The sequence below is a fragment of the Lagenorhynchus albirostris genome, chromosome 5 (assembly GCF_949774975.1).
Source record: "Lagenorhynchus albirostris chromosome 5, mLagAlb1.1, whole genome shotgun sequence".
In the NCBI taxonomy this organism is placed as follows: domain Eukaryota; kingdom Metazoa; phylum Chordata; class Mammalia; order Artiodactyla; family Delphinidae; genus Lagenorhynchus; species Lagenorhynchus albirostris.
In genome coordinates this window covers 88,687,538-88,695,820 of record NC_083099.1, presented here as the reverse complement: position 1 = coordinate 88,695,820, position 8,283 = coordinate 88,687,538, and positions in this window count along the sequence as shown.

The following is an 8,283-nucleotide window of genomic DNA, read 5'->3' as shown; positions in this document are numbered from 1 at the left end:
TCTGTCATAGTGACAAACATTTTGACACCATTCTTCAAATTATGGAAAATAATCAGAAAGGGAAAAAAGAGACGCTGTGTCACACTGTCAGAAATCCCTGGGCATTTCACATTTTAGCTCTGCATGAAGGAGTGTGTATTTATCTAATTTCACACTTGGGTAGTGAATCATTAATCCAGAATGAAAATGGACATTTCACTTTTCCGGATTCCTCTTCCCGTTTAAAGTAGCCAATCAAACAGCTTAATTTTTCATTACTTAAACAAAGAAAGAATATTTGGAAATTATTTCTTGTGCATCTCATTTATCCACAAGCACTCTAATTAGTCCGCATGAAATTTGAAGCTATTTACATACCTGCCTAATACAACTGTTTTTATTCTCCTATTTGACCTTACTTCTGTTTCTATTGCTATTTACTCCCTACTGCCCCTGGCTTTTTTCTTTTTTTCCTTGTGCATTTCACTACTATGTTGCTTTCAGGTCTTCTAGATTTATACTTACTTGTAATAAGGTGAGCAAGTTTGGTGTTGCTTCCTTTACGTGATGAGAATATGTATAACCAGACGATGGCATGATATATGCTAATAACTATCCTTTCGTAAGTACTTATTTTTTATATTATTACATTTATCCTTACAACAAATCCTTGAATAATAAAATTACTATTTTTCAAATGAATAAAATGATGTTTGCATAACTTCCCCAAGATCAAAGAGCTAAAACATGTTGTATAAGGATTCAAACCCAGTGTTAGCCACACATATTGTCTTTGAAGTCAGATAGATTTCATTTAATAATGACTTGTGAGCCCAGAGTTGTTCATTCACCTAAGCCCTGAAGAGCAGCCATCCTGATGTTTCCTATCATGCTCCCCCAGCCTGTTGCTTTTAGTCAGACTCCCTCTTCCTCATTACTTTTCCCTATCTCCTCTATTTTAAAATGTTTCTCAATCTTAAAACCTGCTAGAAGAATCTCTTATTCACATTTTCACTGTTCACTTCCCCTGGAATTCACCTCTCTCACCTCAAACAGCTATAGAATTTTACTTTGTGATGCTATTCTGGTGGCCTAAGTCTGTCCTTTCTTCTTCTGTGGTCCTTATCTTTCATATGTATTGTAGTTGCTGCAGTACTTAAGAGACTTTGCCTACCGTATATTAAATTCTTTGAGATCAGGTATTTACCCTTATATCTTGAATGTATGAGTGCTCAATTAATGTTTGCTTGAGACTAAAGGTTGGTAAAAGATATCAGCAATTGAGTACAGAATCAAGCCATGACTTATTCTTCTGGCCTGACTAGTTGCCTGCACTCACTTTCTAACGTAATATCTTCAATGGGGGTGGGTGAAATAATGAAGAGGGGTCAAAAGGTACAAATTTCCAATTATAAAATAAATAAGTCATGGGAATGTAATGTACAGCATGGTGACAGTTAATAATACTGTATTTGAAAGTTGCTAAGAGAGTAGATCTTGAAAGTGCTCATCACAGGAAAAAAAAGTTTTGTAACTATATATGGTAACGGGTGTTAACTAAATTTATTGTGCTGATCATTTTGCAAAAGATGCAAATATCAAATCATCAAACTGTATACCTGAAACTAGTATGTCAATTATGCCTCAGTAAAAAAAAAATTTTTTTTGAAGAGTAAGAATGGATACTTTTAACCAACAGCACTCTTTGCCGCTGAATCTGATTCATTCATGGGTCATCTTGATGCTCCCTTGGATCCAGGTGTCAATCTTCTAATTTTTGGTTTCTGGATCAGACACATCTTTACAGACTTTTCAAAATAAAATTACCTCCATCAGTGTGTACTGTTCCAATGACATCCTTTTACAGCCAGCGTTTTCTCTGGGTCGTGTCATTGACATAAGCCACTGGTTGAGACATCACCTCTCGTTATCAGGGGCCTGGCCTCTTTTAGACCCTGGGACACTGTTGGAAGGAACCTCAGAGATAAAATCATAATCCTTCCTCCTCACTTTAAAATAATGATTGTACTAAGGCCCAGAATCCATACCCTTTATATTCACTCAGAGAAAGTGAGAGTAACCTCACACACTGACACTTTATGTCTGACAGAAGTACCTCTAGAGCAAATGTCTCCGCCACCTGAAATGCCAAGGAAGCCTTTGGGTGCCTTTGAACTTTCAGGGCCGGGTGATTGCAAGGAATGCCTCCCTCACAGAGGGGGGTGGCGCCGCTGTTCACCGTACTGGTGACGGGTACGGCTGAGGGTGAGGTCCCTTTTGTCTCTTGAACAACCTGCCCAGATAGCCTTTTAAGCTTGTATGAAAAATAAATTCAAAGGTCACCTTCAGAATACATGGTTAAGAGAATCTCCACCCCAATCACTCATAAATCTCAGCTGATAAATTTATGAGACACCACCTCAGTTGATGAAGTGAAGCCAGAGCATGTTCACACTGCAGCACCTGGGTGACTTGCTTTTAGACACAATTCTTTGCTGATAACTCATGAAAAAGAGCTTTCCTCTAATAAGGGAAAAAGGAAAGAAGTCTCTCTTGGGCTTAAGATTGGAGCCACAAATACATTTATATGCTATTTAAGAGGAGTCAGCTAATTCACTTCAGTAATCATTTATTGAAACCCTAACATAAGTTACACACTATGCTAGGACCCAGAGTCACAAAGATGATTGAGACCCAGTTCCCTGACTTGAAGAAGTTAACTGTATAATTCAATATATAACTTGTAATCTTAGTAACTACCATCTGCACCAATGATGAAACTGCATTATAAAAAACACCACTTGTTTACCCTCAGCTTTCATTCAATAATTTCACACTCTTTGTGTGTTTTTGGAAAAAAATAGGAAAAAGATTACTTTGAATATTTTATGGCATTTGTTAGACATTTATTTGTTCATCAAATGTTTATTGAATGTTAGTTATGCACTAGGTCCTTTTCTAGGTGCTATGATTACAGCAGTGACCATAGTTACATAGTTTGTGCCTTCACAGAGATTTCACTCGAATAGGGAAGAGAGAGCTGGGGGGAAAAAAGTAATAAAATTTCAGATAGGGATGCTTGCTATGAAGAAGAACAAGTAGGCAAGAGAATGGTTAGGGGCTAGGAAGGAAGGATATCTGATCCTAAGGAAAGTAAATTTGCAGGTCCAGGTGATATGAGTAATTGAAAGAAATTTCTCTCTGAATTGGCATTTATGTGATCAGCCATGCTGCTTGCTTTGCTCCATCCTTATGCAGGTTAATCAGTTGGGAGAGATTCTTGACAGACGTTTGGCTGTGAATGTTTGCGTTCATTTATTACTCTTATTTTTAAGAGGAAAATGAGGATTGCACTCCTTAGATGAAGGGTTGAGTCAAGTAAGTTTTCATCTATTTCAGATGGATATTTCTGTCTTGCTCTAGGTTCAATAGAGATTTGGAAAGCATTTTCATGGACAATAGAGAAAGGAGGTTTAGCTCTGCCTTTGGAACCTGGGTTTCTCAATAGAAAAAATCTAAAAGTTCCTTTTCTGTGAGACAAAATGTGTAATTTCATGAAGGTCACCATAATTCTCATCTACCTCCTGGAGAAAATTCTTGACATCAGCTTGAAGGTGCTTTTATAAGAGACTCACTATAGAAACATTCATTTCTTTTCAGTGTGTTTAATTCCCTACTCTAACACTGGCTAGTTAAGTGACCTTGGGCAAATTTCTTTCTCTCACAAAACTTTTGATTCTCCCTGACAAATTCCCTTTTCTTCATCACTCACACAGGTTTTGAAATCTCATCTCCCGCAGGAAGCAGTTCTAATAAATTAGAGAAGAAATGATTAATTCCAGTATGTCACTTCCACTGTGTTCTTCTTCTATTCTGTGTCCCTACTAAATGCACTTATCCCCTACCCCAGTTTATAGCTAATAAAAAGACACTTTGGTTTTAATTTTATTATTTATTTAAAACTAATTACTTATGTTGTCATCCCATCTACATACTTACCTATTTCGTAGGTTATATTCTAAAGTAATTAACTTATCCTTTCAGCTTCATTGAAAATGGTCTTTACCCTCTACTGTTAATTCTGCTTAACAAAAGAGGATATTTTTTTCAGGAGTGCAACTTCTTCCAGACACATCTGAAAATATCAGATGGCCCTGGGTGTCAGAGTATGGCCAAACATAGAGACTACTCTGAACACAGAGCCTCAATATGACTTTTATATCTGTATTCCTAGTCTTACATCCAGTGTCTTGCACACTGTAAGTGCTCAGTATTAGCTGGTCAAATGTTGGTAGCAAAACACATCTTAGTACTGCCTAAGAAACCAGGACGCATCTCTTAGGATCTAAGGTTTCCACGGAGTTTAGTCATGGCTTTGACGGCCTGGTCTCTGGAAAGGTTGGGGGGGGGGGTGGTAAAGGGGCAGAGAATTCTGGAAATCCAGCTTGCCACCATATCTGATACTAATTAGCTGGATGATCTTGGGCAAATCACCTACTCTCCTTAGCACTCATATACGTATATGAAATTGAATGAGATTAGAGTAATTTAGGTGTATTATTATAGGAGTCCATGATTCTATTCATAATATCTGAAATAAACGAAAGCTTCGCCTAGGGGCTATAGCTAAAAGTATGTTATGCTGTGGTCAGAAGTAATGTCTGGGTGATTGTGATCCTTCCCAATAAGCAGTAGGTATAATGGTTATGCTTGCAAGTGCATCAAGGAAGGAGTTATCTTCTAAGCATTGGCATGTCCAGTGTAGCAGGAAACTAACACTGCACTTCAATCAACTGGGAGCCTGAGATGAGAGAATTTTGATGTCGCCAACAGGCACATGAAAAATGCTCAATTATCAGAGAAATTGTTAGAGAATTTTGCAAATCAGAACTACAATGAGGTATCAGAATGGGCATCATCAAAAAATCTACAAATAATAAACGCTGGAGAGGGTGTGAAGAAAACGGAAGCTTCCTACACTGTTGGTGGGAATGTAAATTGGTGCAGCAACTATGGCGAACAGTATGGAGGTTCCTTAAAAAACTAAAAATAGAGCTACAATATGATCCAGCAATTCCACTCCTGGGCTTCCAGAGAAAACTCTAATTCAAAAAGATACATGAACCCCAGTGTTCATAGCAACACTATTTACAATAGCCAAGACATGGAAGCAACCTAAATGTCCATCAACAGATGGATAAAGAAGATGTGATATATTGATACAATGGAATATTACTTAACCATAAAAAAGAATGAAATAATGCCATTTGCAGCAACACGGATGGACCTAGAGATTATCATACTGAGTGATGTAAGTCAGACAGAGAATGACAAATATCATATGGTATCGCTTATATGTGGAATCTAAAAGAAGGAAACAAATGAAATTATTCACAAAACATAAATAGATCCACAGACATAGAAAACAAATTTATGGTTACCAAAGGGGAAAGGAGGGGAGGGATAAATTTGGAATTTAGGATTAAAAGATACATACTACTATATGTAAAATAGATAAACAACAGGGACCTACCGTATAGCACAGGGAACTGTGTTCAATATCTTGTAATAATCTATAATGGAAAAGAATCTGAAAAAGAATGCATATATATATATGTATAACTGAATCACTTTGCTATACACCTGAAACATTGTGAATCAACTATACTTTAATAAAAATTAAGAAAAAAGAAGTTTGATGTCTAGCAGGTAACTGGATCTTTTATTTAGCGAAGAAGGCTACACACATAGCAGGGTACTGGGAAATACTACTTCTAGTACTGCTGCTGCAGCTGTGAATATAATCTGCTTCACACTCAAGAGCACTGTAAGAATTAATGAGTGCAAAGTGCTATTGTGAAGGAGTGAAACTTCCAGAGCCTGGTCTATGCCTGTGAAATGGGCTGACACTAAATAATCCAAAGGTCCCCTAAGCAGGGTGCCATAGGTATTAACATGTATTACAGTGCATTAACAGTAGGGGCAATTAAAGTAACTCTGACCTAAACATAACAATGGCTGAATCATCCCTACTAGGCAGAGCAGAAAATTGTACACAGCTTTTGGGTATGGGGCAGTGAATAAGATCACAGCACCTCAGTGATGGTGAGGCAGGGGCAGCACTAAACGAAAGCTGTGGGATTCACAAGATACCCTGGCTCATTTCCAGGGAACACTTCCCCTGCAATTAAACATCGAGAGGACATTCATGCACCCTGCGCTAACTCAGTGCTGTGGTGTTTATTTATCCCTTTGAAGACACATATAGGAAAAAAGAACACTATTATCACACGTGGACATAGGGGCAACATCTCAGCTGAATAATAAACTCTATCTTTTCCTTTACATTGCAAGTCTCCAGCTTTGAGGGTCTCTCTGCTGCTCGCATAAGAGAGCGCAGAGAGATGTCACCACCGGTGCTGTCTCGAGCATCATTCATGGGCATTACAGCATGACTTTACGGGGTAGCAGCACAAGTGGTTATATCGGGCATTCATTAGAGGACAGAAAACTTCTGTGAGAACTGACAGAGCACATTGTAGTCTTAAGAGCTCCTTATTCAATGGCCTGTACTAATCATTGCTGGGGAAAAATAATCTTTTTATTTTTTGCTCAAATAATAAGAACTCCTGAGCCACTCTTCGGTTATCAAAGGCTTCCTATGTGGTCTTTGTTCTCTTTGGCCACTGTGTCTGCTCCCAAAGACGCCTGTGATTTTGAAGTTACCCTCACCTTCTCCTACTTGAGCTTTCTCTTTCCCCGTCTCTCTTCTGTTAAACAGGAGCTTTGTGTGAGCAAGTTGCTATGGATGTTGCTGCTGCTTCAATGAAAAGTGTTATGAATAAAGCCACATTTTCCTAAAGGCTTCAAAAAACAAAACAGCTGGTTGGTTTAACAACCATCCTTTCCAAGAGTTTTCTGCATGATTAGGAATATAAGAATACTGCTTATAATCTGAGAACTCCCCTCTTTCCTTCAGAAAATAGAACAAAACAAAACAAAACTTTTTTGCTGCTTCCTGAAAAACAGCTACTTGATAAGAAATAAGTACAAATTGTGAGACTATTTCTCAAAGCCTGACTCTGTTTGGGGTTCTGAGGCCATAGTACCAGACTATATCTTCACTGGTGGATTTCAACTTTCCATGTGTTGCAGTGGGAATCTGGCCTATAGGACACAGTTACACATGCTTATAAATTACAGTCCTCTGTTCTGTTCTCACACTGGTAGAGGACAGATTCTTAAAGGTACAGAGGTTAAGCAGTGGAGTCGTTAACATCAAGATGGTTAATTCTCAGAATTACCTTCTGCATTATGAAAATTTATAAATACTCTGTTTTACAGTGTGACTTATAATGTGACTTTTTCTGTTACTGTTTTAGTTTTGGTTTCATTTCGTTTTGATTTTTAACAGTAATTTGCTGGGGATTCTGTCTGGTTAGGAAATAATCTTTGGGAAAAATGATGTATGAAACCCTTCTATTTCAAAACATAAGTTATAAATAAGATTTATTTGTGTTGAAAAACATCAGAATTACTTAACAAATAATCCTTTTACTTGCACATTTCCTCCTTTTTCTATCCAGATTCCATCGACCCAGGCCTGGCTTATGTGACCTATGTGACCCTGTTAAAATGCTTAAATGTTTAAAAATGATTAAAGAGGATAGTCAAGGTGATAAAAACAAACTTTATCTAACATTTCATGAAGCAGTCAGTCTCTATTCCCAAGGGTCCAGAGAATTGCAAAATGGGGCGGAAGGCAGGAAGCTTTTATAGGATAAAGAATAAGGAACAAAGAAGAGAGAAATAGAAAATGAATAAGGAACAGGAAATATGTAACAGAGCCCATATGCAATGGCTCATTCTTTTCCTGCTCCTGAGTTGACTCTGTACCACTTATTTCCTATCTCAAAGACCTCATCTTTCCAGTTTCTCAAGGAGACACATAAGAATGTTCATCCTCTTCCCTTTCCCTCCTGCATCACATCTAGTGGCTCCTGGATTTCTCTTTTCACAGTTCGTGTCTGATTTCAGAATAAAATAAATTCTCTGTAATATGGCGTGAAAGATCTTCCTGATCTGGCCCCTAATTATTTTCCAAATTCATTCTCTGTTGTCTTTACTGTTTCCCACCCCCCAAATCACTTTTAAACTACTTACAATTCCTCAAATGAAATGTCCTCTTTCTCATTTTCATAGTTCCCCACATTCTACTCTTCTTCCGTAATACAAACACATTGTATTTGTATCTTTCAAACACATTGTATTTGCCTTCCTAGTAACATTTATCACAAAGCATTT